The sequence below is a fragment of the Thamnophis sirtalis genome, unplaced genomic scaffold (genome assembly GCF_051295495.1).
Source record: "Thamnophis sirtalis isolate CommonGarterSnake01/CBP01778 unplaced genomic scaffold, rThaSir2_p1.2 scaffold_1, whole genome shotgun sequence".
NCBI classification, from domain to species: Eukaryota; Metazoa; Chordata; class Lepidosauria; order Squamata; family Natricidae; genus Thamnophis; species Thamnophis sirtalis.
This window is the reverse complement of record NW_028261381.1, coordinates 146,346,423-146,360,282: the sequence shown is the minus strand read 5'-3', so window position 1 is coordinate 146,360,282 and position 13,860 is coordinate 146,346,423. Positions and strand designations below refer to the sequence as shown.

Here is a 13,860-nt window from a genome sequence, read left to right as displayed (position 1 = left end):
CATTAACAATATCCATTGGTTAATGTGTAATGAGAGGCAGAAGCAGAAATGCCAGATGCATCTGGCAGGAAAGTCAAGACTGAAATCTCTGCATTAAGAAAGATGGAGAACATTTGTATTTAGGCAGAAGAAAAGGTGCTGATGTGGAGGATGGTCACTGTTTTATGAACCGGCTCACTACTCCATGAGTGTTGCCTGTACTAGTCAGTCTGTGAAAGACGGCATTAAAAATGAAATAAAAAGGAAAAGGACAGCAACTCTGAGCACATGCCTTTTTCTAACTGGTGGAGCTGACAAGAAACAACTATGTATATAGAAAGTTAATCTGTGGGCCCTAAAGGTAAAGGTTCCCCTTGCACACATGTGCTAGAGGTTCCCAACTCTAGGGGGCGGTGCTCATCTCCATTTCAAAGCCGAAAAGCCAGCATTGTCCAAAGACGTTTCCATGGTCATGTGGCCAGCATGACTAAACGCCAAAGGCGCATGGAACGCTGTTACCTTCCCACCAAAGGTGATCCCTAATTTTCTACTTGCATTTTTACATGCTTTTGAACGGCTAGGTTGGCAGAAGCTGGGACAGGTAATGGGAGCTCATTCCCTTACGTGGTGCTAGGGATATGAACCACCAAACTGCTGACCTTTCTGATAGATAAGCGTAGCGTATTAGCCATTGAGCCACTGTGTCCCATCTGTGGGCCCTAGTCACATCCAAAACCACCGTAGAAGACCTATAGGAGAGTGAAATTAGGTTCAGGGTAAATCCTGGGTTGGTGGAGTGGAGAGGAAAAAATAATTCAAAGGGTTGAAATGAAAGTAAAAAGCAAAAGAAAATAGAAAATGGTTGGAGGCCTGGTAGAATGACAGCAGGTGAGGCAGGCACAAATAAGAAAAGAAAGAACCAGGAGCCAGGTTGAAATCAGGGAAACGTCTCTGAACCTAGAACTGTACACAGCTCAGAGTACTTCAATTCAGAGGAACCCATTGGTTGTCTTTGTGTCTGGAAGGTAGGAGAAAAAATGATGGGAAAACAATATTGCCATCGTCAGAGTGGGATCTACATGACCCATTTGATGTCTTCTGGGGTGTCTCGTGGGTGGCTCAGATTTAGAAGTCCTGTTCACTTGCTTATTATATCAGACAGCACTTGATGTCTGTCTTTAGGATAACTTCTACACTGAAAATCAAGAAAACTGCTCTCAATACACTGTTTATTTTAGGAACGAAGTCATTAGCTTTTAATGGAGAATCCCAGACATCACCTTGAAAGGAGCTTCCTGCTTCTAATATTGTTAGAGTATATCTATAAAAATGCACAGGAAAGCATACAATAACAGGTAAAAGTACAGTTGTGTATGGAACAATCAAGTCATTTCTTTGCTGGAATCTCCATGCATGATATAGCTTGCCAAAGACTCCATCTGGATATGAGCTAAATACAGAGTGTTCCCATGTGTTTATACTGGGGTAGGATGTTTAATGTTCCTGTCATTTATCTGAGGATCAAATGAGAAAAACACCAGTGCCAAATTTTTAAAAAAGCACTATAGCTTGGGCCATAAATGTTCCCTTATTTTGACCTACAAAAGCTTTCATTTATATACAAAAATGGCTGAGCAAAATCTCTCTGAATTACCCCTCTTGTTTCTTTTGCTATTCTTGAAATAGATCCAACAAACCTCTAGCTGTTTCTCCAAACTTCTTGCTTTCCAAATTTTTAGACTCAGAGGTACTAGCTAAGCATGTATTCATTTACAAATACTATTACAGATTGTCACTGTTTCATTATAAATCTCTAATCTTTATTGTTGTACAATACTTGAGCTCTCAAAGGATCACAAACCTCATGCACTATGAGAACATTCAAGTCAAGACTTAAATTCTTCTTTTCCAGTAATATTGAACTGCAAACTAGGGCATACAAAACTTTTGCTTGATGTCAGCCTCTGCTTTGCTGCCGCTTCGGCTGCCATTGAAATGGGGAGGGAGGGCATGGTATTTGGGAGGGGTTGCTAATTGTGCTGGAGGAAGATTCTGGAGTTCTGCTGCCTGTCGGACTACGCATGTGGAGGAGGTTCCCGCCAAGGCTAACGGCACCGACATTCCATCTTGGTGATGCCTTTCAAAGTTATCTCACACCTGACACTTAGGAGAATTATGATTGGACTGCAACTGGGATGCCAAGGGGTGGGGAATGGATTATTTTATATATCAATCGCTTTCGCGCCTAAATAATCAGTCTTCGCTTTGCTACGCCTCTAATCATTTATAATTAGTAAAAGTACACTTGATTTCTACCTATGGAGTCTCGTGGTCTTCTTTCCTAATTACTCAAAGAAGAGGTGCTGACACTTGACTAATTCTTGAATACAGCTCATCTGTCTGGAACCCGCACTGCATATCAGACATAAATTCAATCAAACGAGTCCAGAGATATTTCACGAGAAGAGTACTTCACTCCTCTGCTCACAACAGAATTCCTTATGCCACCAGACTTGAAATTTTGGGCTTAGACAACTTAGAACTTGCCATCTTCAATCTGATCTAAGCATAGTACATAAAATTATCTGCTACAATGTCCTACCTGTCAATGAACCCTTCAGCTTCAACCACAACTACATACAAGCACACAATAGATACAAACTCAAGGTAAACCGTTCCAAACTTGATTGCAGAAAATATGACTTCTGCAACAAAGTGGTCAATGCCTGGAATGCACTATCTGACTCTGTTGTTACATCCCCAAACCACCACCACTTTAACCTTAGACTGTCTACTGTTGACCTCACCTATTCCTAAGAGACCTTTAAGGGGCGTGCATAAGTGCAGCAGTGTGCCTACTGTCCCTGTCCTAATTTTTTTAAAAATTTTTAATTTTATTTCGTCAAGCATGAATTAGATTACAGATATAAGTATAAACATGATTATGTATAAATACACAACCATGTTTATACTTATATCTATTATCTAATTCATGCTTGATGAAATAAAATAAATAAAAAATAAATAAATTAAAAAAGACTGAAATTACCCAATTGCATTATTATTCATAAAATGTAAACCTGGGGAAAAAAATAATAAGGGCCCAGAATGGTAGGGATTTCCTAAGGTAATTAGGATAGGACATGCTTTTAAGAGACTCCCAGACTCCCTGCTGTCACTTTATTTCTTCTTCCTCGTTATTACTACTGCTTCTTTTGGGATGCCCAAAACAAGCTTTATGTTAGAGTAAGACAGACAGCTGTTCCTTCTTACACTGCCTTGCAAACCAACAGCAAGAGCACGCTGGAGAAGCAGCAAAGGATTGTAGGCAAGTCTTCCTTCTTCCAATATTGCGCCACCAACAGTCTTGCTGCAGTTATCAGGTGCAAAGTCAAATTGGTCTCTACCACTGTAAAGTCAGTACATATACCTAGTAAAAATAACTGAGGACTAAACTTTATCCTTCTTTTAAAAACATTTTGCATGACCCACCATATTTTTATCCAAAATGCCTTAACTTTTTGGCAGGTCCACCATATATGATAATATGTAGCATCAAGAGAACCACACCTCCAACATTTAGGCTGTACATTCGGATACATAGAAGCCAACTTTTTAGGATCTAAATGCCATCTATAGAACATCTTGTAAAAATTTTCTCTCAGATTTTGAGCTTGTGTAAATTTCACATTTCTTACCCAGATTCTTTCCCATGTATCCAACATTATTGGTTCCTCAATATTTTGAGCCCATTTTATCATACAATCTTTAACTAATTCTGTTTCCGAATCCATCTGTATTAATACATTATATATCCTCTTTATATGCATTAAGCTTTGATCTCTTATTTGTTTAAACAGATTATCCTCAACTTGAATAAAACCAATTTTTTGATCTATTTTCCACCTAGCCTGTAATTGCCCATACTGGAACCATGTTTGAACTACCTTCTCCTCTTTTAATACCTCTAAAGATTTTAATTGTAATACCCCCCTTTCCGAGGTAAGAAGCTGTCTGTAAGTAATTCTGTCCTGTTTTTGTGCTGTATTCATATTTTCAATTGCGTGTCTAGGAATTGCCCACATGGGTATCTTGTCATTTAATTTATATTGGTATTTCTTCCAGACCCGCAATAAAGCATTTCTTAAAATATGACTTTTAAAGTTCTTATCCAATTTTTTGTTGAATAACAGGTAAGCATGCCAACCAAATAGCAGATCGTGTCCCTCAATGTTCAATATTCTATCATTGGTTAAGTGAATCCAATCACTAATTACAGATAATGCCACTGCATCATAATATAGTTTTAAATTAGGTAGTTTCAATCCTCCTCTCTCACGTGCATCTTGCATTATTTTCATCTTTACCCTCGGCTTCTTTCCTGCCCACACAAATTTGTTAATACCCTTCTGCCATTCTAAAAGGTTCGCATCTTTTTTTAGTATAGGTAACATTTGGAAGAGAAATAAAAATTTTGGTAGAATGTTCATTTTCACTGCCGCTATCCTACCCAGCAAAGATAGGTGCAATTTCTCCCATTTTTTCATCTCTGTCTGTATGCTATGCCAAAGTGGTTCATAATTATGCTTATATAATTTCCCATTTGAAGTTAAAATGTTAACTCCAAGATATTTGACTTTTTTAACTACCTCACATCCTAGCATCACTCCTAATTCTTCCTTTTGTTTAATATTCATATTTATAGCTAATATTTTGGTTTTTCCTAAGTTTATTTTAAAGCCCGACACTTGACCATATTGATTAATCATATTCATTAAAACCATACTGGATTCCTGCGGTTGTTCCAATATTATAACCAAATCATCCGCAAAAGCGCGGACTCTATATTCTTGCTGCCTAATCTTGATCCCTTTTAAACCATCCAAGCCCCGTATTTTATTCAACAATACTTCCAAAGTTATAATAAACAATAATGGGGACAAAGGACAGCCCTGTCTTGTACCTTTTCCAATTTGAAAAGAGTCTGTTAGACTTCCATTGACTATGATTTGTGCTGTTTGCTGTTGGTATATTGCTTTAATTGACTGTAAAAAATTATCTCCTATCTGCATTTTTTGCAGTATCATCAACAGAAATTGCCAGTTAACTCGATCAAAGGCCTTCTCAGCATCCAAAAATATAAACGCAGCAGGGATCTGGTTGTTCTTTCCCAAATATTCTAATGCATTAATAATTAATCTAACATTACTTTTCATCTGTCTGCCTTGTATAAAACCTGTTTGATCCGTATGTATCAATTGTTGAGTGACCAACATTAACCTATTTGCTAATATTTTAGTAAAAATTTTATAATCTACATTCAATAATGAAATAGGTCTATAATTTTTGGGTTGAGTAGTATCCTGATCTTCTTTGGGTATCAAAGATATAAACGCTGTCTTCCAAGATGGAGGGACTTTACCTTCCGTTTGAATCATATTAAATAATTCTCTAAGAGGTTCTACCATTTCTAACTGTAAGTTTTTATAGTAAACCGCTGTCAAGCCATCTGTACCTGGTGCTTTCCCTGACTTTAATTGCTTAATTACCTGCAGGATTTCCCCCGAGGTTATTGGTTGATTCAATTTTTGCCTGTGTTCTTCTCTAACTGAAGGTATTTTCTCTTTGTCTAAATATTTGTCTATGTCTAAACCATTAATTTTATCCCCTTTATACAGTTCTGTAAAAAATTCCCAGAAAGCCTTTTGAATCTCTTCCTGTTGAAACACCTCCTTCCCTCTATAAATCAGTTTAGATATATTTCGAGTTTTCCTTTTTTTCCTAATCTGATAAGCTAACCATCTGCCAGGTTTGTTTGCATTACAAAAAGTATTGTGTTTTGCATATAATAGATTAGTAGCCACCTGGTCAGAGATCAACATGTCAAATTGAGATTTTAATATGTTAATAGCTTCCTTAACCTTTGTATCGTCTGGGTTCATTGTTAACTCCAGCTCTTTTCTCTTAATTTCCTCTTCCAGTTCTGTACGTTTTAACCCTTGCTTATTTCTATGTGTTTTATTTATATTCATCAAAACTCCTCTCATATACGCTTTGCTTGCGTCCCATACAAATTCCATAGATGTACCCTTATTCATATTCAAAACAAAATATTCAGATAGTAATTTTTTACAATCATTAATATACTTTTCATATCTAAATAAGTTTTCATTCAATCTCCAAGACCTTCTTGCCTGCGCTACCCTTCCCAACTCCATCCAAACTGGGTTATGGTCCGAAAGGATCCTAGCTGCAATCTTTGTTTTCTTGACCCTAGAAAGCAAATCATTAGTGGTTAGAATAAAATCAATCCTTGAGAGGGATTGATGCCTGTCCGAGAAGAAAGTGAAGTCACATTCCTCTGCATTTCTTTCTCGCCAAATATCTCTCAATTCAAAATCATCCATAATGTCAAAGAAAGATTTGGGTAACTTTGCTCGCATCTTGGTATTTAGGCGGGAAATCTTCTTATCTTTCTTAGTGTCTATCACTCCATTCCAGTCACCCAATAGTATACAGGAACTATAGTCCCATTGTACTAATTTAGCATGAAGATTTCTATAGAATCTATCTTGCTGTTGATTGGGAGCATAAATTCCCAAAAGTAATGTCTTTTTCCCTTCTAAGATTAAGTCTAAAGCAATATATCTTCCGAAGGGATCTGCTTCTATTAATTCAGCTTTCATGTCTTTTCTTAAGTATACAACTATACCATTCTTCTTTTCCATAGCAGAAGCTACAAAATGTTGACCAAGTTTTGAGTTGATCAAATATTTTTGATCAGTTGATTTGATATGAGTTTCTTGCAAACAAATTACATCGTTCTTAAACTGTTTGAGATAATGAAATATTTTCTTCCTCTTCTGTGGAGAGTTCAGTCCGTTGACATTCCATGTTAAAATCTTAGTTGTCATCTTTGGTTGGTTGAAGCATTTTTAGAGCTTCCTGCACGGCCTGTTTAACCTTAGGTCTAGCTCCTCCCATTGCTTCCAGATGTGTTGTTGTAGATCCTTGATCGATGGCCGATGATTGTTGATGCTGTTGCTTTTTAGCTTGTTTCTCCATACGTCTAGTAGTCATGCGGCTAGGTCTTGGTTCCATAGCACCTTGCACTTCTAGAGAAGAGAGATGCTCCATCTTGTCTGGTGGTTGTGTAGTTTGCTGTCTATCCTGTCCTTCTTGTGGTCTTTCTCTAGGTCCAGATGGTGCAGGGTGTCCGGCCTTCAATATATTATAATAAAAATCTCGGGCTTTCCATACAGAGTTGAGGCGGTATCTTTGCTTATCAAATGTAAATATGATGCCAAATGGTGCATCCCATCTATACTGTATCTGACGATTTCTGAGTTCTTCGACCAAAAAAGCGTAGTCTCTCCTGGCTCTTAACATTGGAGGTGGTATCTCTTTCAAAACAGCCAGGTCTTGACCGCCAATTTGAAGCTTAGTATTATAAGATGCTTGCAGTACCATATTTCTAAACTCTCTTGTAGTAAAATATATAACGATGTCTCGAGGAAGCTGCTTCTGCTTTGCCAGCCAGGAGTTAACGCGGTAAGCTTTGTCAATTCGCCAGTCTTGATTGGTCCCTGGTCTTCCCATCAGGCGGTCAAAAGCTTCCGATAGGATCTGTTTCAGGTTCTCCTGTTTCTCCTCACGCAGCCCCCTTACTCTTAATGCGAACTCCATTTGTCGGTACTGTATCATAATAATTTCTTTTTCAGCATTTTCCACTTTTTGTTCCACCACCTCTGTTTTCAATGTCAAGTTAGCATTGGCATCATTAAGAACCTCTAGAGTATCTTCCACTCCAGAAATATGTTCTGTTAATACAGTTACAAGACTCAGCATGTCGTCTCTAATTTTATCAATCTTAGCATCAAATTTCTCATACAGCTCCTGTTTAAGTCCATTTATTTCACTTTTAATTTCTTCTTTCATTTCTTTCATTTCCTCTTTTCTCTCCTGCTTTACCACCTCTCTATTATCTCTAAACTTATCTTCCATTTTAATTGTCTGTGCATTGAGGGCCTCGCTTAGATTACTCAGGAAAAATTCTTTCGTTAACACATCCCCAGCAGGGGGTGTAGGCTGCAGCTTTGTGCCAGGCACTGAGGATGTGCCCCTGGAAGTAGAGGGTGACGACTTCAAGTTAATATTTGGTTTTGAGGCCATTTCAAAATTTATCTGCCTGCAGTTAATAAAACTCTATCGCCTAAATATGCAGCTTTAAGTAAAGAGGCTTTTATTTTGAAGTTTAAGGCTTGGCAAAACTTTCAGTGAGTAAACATTGTAACAAGACCATTCAGCAGATTCATCACCATTTAACTTCCAAATAAGCAAGGTTAATGAAGGAGTAAAATTCTTCTATTGTGAAACCAAAACAAATGATAAGCAATCTCTTTTGTTTTGAATTTTTGTGAGAGTTAGCAAAAAGTGTTCGTTATTACTGGAGAGGCCAGCCTGCTCGGCGCTATTTTAGAAGCCTCTGAGTAAATAATTTTTCGGAGGAGAAAAAGAAAAGAAGCTAAAATGTTGATAAGCAATTATTGTCCACAGTAAACGGATCCAGCTCGTGATAAGAATAAATCAAACAAAGCTTAGAGCAGAGTGGGAGAGACCTACTTTGTCCTGCACAAGGCAGTTTGAAGTTCCCAGCACGGACAGCCGTTCTGCCTTGGGCTAGCCCCCCTTTCCTGCAAGCACAAAAGCTGCAAAAATCGAAGAGCATTTGCCAGCAAAACAGTTTCTTCTTTCCTTCTTGCCTGAAGGATAAGAAAACCTGATAAGACGTCAGATGGAAGATCCTCTAAACAGGTACGTAGCCAGGAATTCGGAGGCAGCTGATTTTTTGCTGCCCCCACCAGTAGGCTCCTCCCAGGAAGCCTACACTTGACTAATTCTTGAATACAGCTCATCTGTCTGGAACCCGCACTGCATATCAGACATAAATTCAATCAAACGAGTCCAGAGATATTTCACGAGAAGAGTACTTCACTCCTCTGCTCACAACAGAATTCCTTATGCCACCAGACTTGAAATTTTGGGCTTAGACAACTTAGAACTTGCCATCTTCAATCTGATCTAAGCATAGTACATAAAATTATCTGCTACAATGTCCTACCTGTCAATGAACCCTTCAGCTTCAACCACAACTACATACAAGCACACAATAGATACAAACTCAAGGTAAACCGTTCCAAACTTGATTGCAGAAAATATGACTTCTGCAACAAAGTGGTCAATGCCTGGAATGCACTATCTGACTCTGTTGTTACATCCCCAAACCACCACCACTTTAACCTTAGACTGTCTACTGTTGACCTCACCTATTCCTAAGAGACCTTTAAGGGGCGTGCATAAGTGCAGCAGTGTGCCTACTGTCCCTGTCCTAATTTTTTTAAAATTTTTAAATTTTATTTCGTCAAGCATGAATTAGATTACAGATATAAGTATAAACATGATTATGTATAAATACACAACCATGTTTATACTTATATCTATTATCTAATTCATGCTTGATGAAATAAAATAAATAAAAAATAAATAAATTAAAAAAGACTGAAATTACCCAATTGCATTATTATTCATAAAATGTAAACCTGGGGAAAAAAATAATAAGGGCCCAGAATGGTAGGGATTTCCTAAGGTAATTAGGATAGGACATGCTTTTAAGAGACTCCCAGACTCCCTGCTGTCACTTTATTTCTTCTTCCTCGTTATTACTACTGCTTCTTTTGGGATGCCCAAAACAAGCTTTATGTTAGAGTAAGACAGACAGCTGTTCCTTCTTACACTGCCTTGCAAACCAACAGCAAGAGCACGCTGGAGAAGCAGCAAAGCAGGATTGTGCCCTGGAGCCCTTTTTAGAGCTTCCCCTCACATTAGGCAGCATGGCATGGTGGCCAAAACCATCTGAATCTGCCATTAAGCACAGCAAGTGGTGACTTTTTAATGTACTTTCATTGTATTTTTTATTCTGAGAAAGAACAAGTTTTTTTTTTAAAAAAAGTGAGTAAAATAACTTGACCAGTTTTGGATATTGTATATCTTGATTTGGGATAAGAGGCACTATTATAAAAGGTCATGGGCCAGTCCCAAATATGAGCTTCAATAGGTATCTCATAAAACGTTCTATTTACCGAAATGAACTTACTCTGCCTTTTGAATGATATTTCTGTAATGGATGATTTAAAGCAGGTCCACCACTGGATAATTGGAACAATCAGAATACAGGTTGGGCTCTCAACACAAAATGCACCACTTTTTCCTCATTTCTCTTTCTTTTCATAATGGCTGATAAGCAAGAGATGGCAATTAAAAAGAGGTTTAATAGGAATCCCTGCATCTGTCTTAAATTGCCTAGCAAACATTTGGACATTGTGATTTGTAACTAAAACTGCATTCTTTAAATAAATAATTGGATTTCATTTAGCATATAACCAATTCTTTTGGTAGTCTAAGCTACTGTTGGCAGGTAATTGGTGCAACCCAGCTTCTTTACCATGTTCCTGGGAAAGTCACCCCTACTGACTTTATCAGAAACGTTGTGGCCATTCGCCCATGTATTTTGCAAAGAATAAACAGGGCATGGCAGGCAGTCTGTGAGCTGTGAGTAGACTTAGTTCACAGTAATGTGGGGATACATGACATCTTTCTTAGGTTGGCTTGACGTTCAGAACATCAAACTGTAGTCATCCCAAGCAGAAACCACCAAATAACAAACATTTCAGAAATCTGAGGACTCTTCCTAAAGAGTCCTACTTCACAATTTGTTGATATGGAGCCTTTAATGAACAATTTGGAATTTGTGTGGGTAAATGTTATTAATAGAAAGAGCCAGACTTTCAGAGGCAGTGGCAACAGAAGAAAATGTCATGGGAACTGTCAGAACACAGATGTCACAGGGATGGGATATTCATTTATATAATAGTGTCTGCAGTGGGTGAGGTCCCTTATAGAATGCCAATTCCACAAATGAGTCAATCAATAAGATAAAGGACAAATAATTTGCACCAGAATTCAAAGCAATAGTGGGTCCTAACACAACAATTATGTCTTTTGAATTTATATTTTCTTTTCTTCTAGGAACAGACCACATTTCTTTTCACCTACCTCCAAACATGCTTTCTCTACCCCAAATCATAGCATATTTCCCACTGATATTCCTAATTTCAATTGCCTTCCACCCCAATCCTAGATTCCCTACACATTCAATTGTATGCCAATTTTCTTTCTTTCCCAATTCCAGCATTGAATTTTCTGAATTTATCCTTTGATTCCACTGAATCACTCTCAGATCTTACCCGTCCCAGATGTCTCTGAAACTTTACTGTTTTTCAGCTTGCAGTTCAATGCCTACCTTATCAATCAGGCACCATCAAGAAGTCTGTGGTCTTTCCTTCTCTTTGTTTCTTCTGAAAATGAGATTGCCAAACCACTTTGAAAGAAATACATAAATAAAATTATCACTTTGGCTAGAAACAGTGTACTAATATAATATTCAATCAGCCTATGCAATTATGCTAGCAATTATTCGATCTCAACTTCACGTAGACTTCCTGAAATCCAGCTCTGTAAAAGTAACTCTTTATAACTTTCCCAACTAAAGTATATCAGCTGTTAAACGAAGGGAAACAAAACTTTCCACAGCAGAAGACTGTAGGATCCTGAGGATTCAGAGGAAAATTGGGATGAATCCAAAGGTCATCAAAAAGATCCTGACAGAGAAAATAATTCATGATGGAATGCAGAAAATAAAGTGCAAAAATAGAACTTGGTGCTGCTAAGCAACAAAAGTGCAACAAAATGCCTTAAAATAAAAATGAGGAGGGAGAAAACTTAGGAAAGCAGGAAAATAAGCATACTGGAATTTATTTCAATCCCAAAGATAAAAAAAAAGCCAAATTATCCCCCCACCCAAATGGTATGAATGTTGTGTTCTATTTTAATTATGTACTGTCCTTATGTGTTATTGTTGTATCCCCCTCCCTTTGAGTTGTAAGCCGCCCTGAGTCCCCCCAGGGAAAAGGGCGGCCTATAAATAAATTTTCAAATACTCAAATACTCAAATACTCAAATCAAAGGTGGATGTTAAAAATAAGCAAATCTTTCTAAAGAAAGACCACATTCCAAAAAGCATAAGACAAAACTGTCAGGATATAGAATAACAAGAGATTGAAGTGATCTTGGAGATCTTCTAGTCCAATCTCCTGCCCAAGTAGAAGACATCGGCCCAAATGGCTATCCAATCTCTTCTTAAAAATCTCAATTGTTGGAGCATTCACAACTTCTGAAGGCAACCTGCTCCACTGGTTAATTGTTCTCACTGTCAGGAAATTTCTCCTCCTATTTCTCTTTGATAAGTTTGCATCTATTACTACTATAGGTTGCCCGCCTCTTCTTTTTGACAACCTTTCAAATATTGGAAGAATGTTATCATGTCACCCCTAATCCTTCTCTTCATTAGGCCAGGCATACCCAGTTCCTGGAGTTTAGCCTCCAGTCCCCTAATCATTTTTGTTACTCTTCTCTTTCTAGAGTTTAGAGCCCCTCTCAAAAAAGACAAAAAATAAATTAAGGGCAAAAATGAACCTTCTGTTGAGATTTTCAATTTCTTTTCCATCTCCTAACTCTGTTCTAATAACTTCTTCCATTTTGTTCTACTGGGCTTGATTTAAAATATTGTTGCGGATTGGTGAGTTTTCAAGTAGAGAGAATGGGGAGGTAGAAATTTTCCAAAACCATTTTCTGTTTGTAGGGCTTGACATATTTTCAAGTCTATGGGTCCTTCACCTCTTGTCTAAACCCTGGAACCAACATGATCTATCAACCTACTTTCTCTCTATCATCTCATATATGACCATGACAAGGACAAGCTAAGCTGTACAATTAACTGTAAATTAGTCATTCCTCACTTTTTCTACCTCTATTCAAGGATACTCTGTTAGGCTTTGTTGTCCTGAAAAGAAATCACTTACCTTTTAAGATAACATTTATTTCCTTATTTATTGATTTGGCCATGCAACTCTGGGTAGCATCCTTCTAACATAGCATTAAAAACAGAAAGAAAGCAAAAATAAAATATAAAAAGCAATAGAAGAACATATCTGATGTCAATTAAAAGGAAGGGGGAATGCCCTCACCAGTTGTACCACTGGAGCCTCAAAAGCAACTAATCACTGCTTTTAGTTTTATGAAATAGTTTCATAAAACTATTTTTTAGTTTTATTTCATAAAATGAAAAACTATTTTAGTTTCAGCCTTATGAAATCACATCAGTAGCTGTTCTTTCAAAATACATTAAAACCCTTCAGGAATTAAGCACTGTTGGATACACAAAGACATTTTCCCCACCCCATCAATCAAGCAGCATCTCTCAGTCCAAGAGATGAGGAGCTGAACCGAGGAGAATTTTTTGCCTGGGTGATCATTAGGTCCAGCCTCCCTGTTTTGAAGAAGAGTAAATGAGGCATGTTTTGAAGTCAGGAGGTTCCTTGCCCTTTTCCCCCTAATTGACATATCCTAACAGACAAGTTGCTCTAATGGACAACTTAGTTTCTGTTCATAGTCACCAACCTCTGCCCTCCCATTAGTATTGGATGACAGGAGCAGAAATTACCTAGATATGGGAAATGATAAAAGGAGGAAGTAAAGGATGGACCCTTTTATTCCATCAGAGTAACCACGAGTAGGATGCAGTGATCTTAGGCTCAAAATCTCAGCTAAGATGATTCTTAAACTCCCATTCCTTGACAGAAATTTGATGGCAAATAAGATGGCAAAACCTTTATAGAGTGGAGCTATTGCTGTTAAAGAAAATTAATCATTTTTTTCCAGTTTTTCTTTTCCCATAAATGTCACCTAATACATTTCCCAACCGGA

At 37.6% G+C, this 13,860-nt stretch overlaps 1 protein-coding gene across 1 annotated transcript in view; it reads right to left on the bottom strand.

Annotated features, from left to right (window-relative positions):
* Window positions 1–11,496, bottom strand: part of LOC148049767 (uncharacterized) — a 34,743-nt gene extending 23,247 nt beyond the window's left edge. The window contains exon 1 of the mRNA XM_087728185.1: window positions 11,339–11,496. The gene's annotated coding sequence lies outside the window, so the exon portion shown is untranslated. The remainder of the gene's footprint in view (window positions 1–11,338) is intronic.
* Between the last annotated feature and the right edge of the window lie 2,364 nt (window positions 11,497–13,860).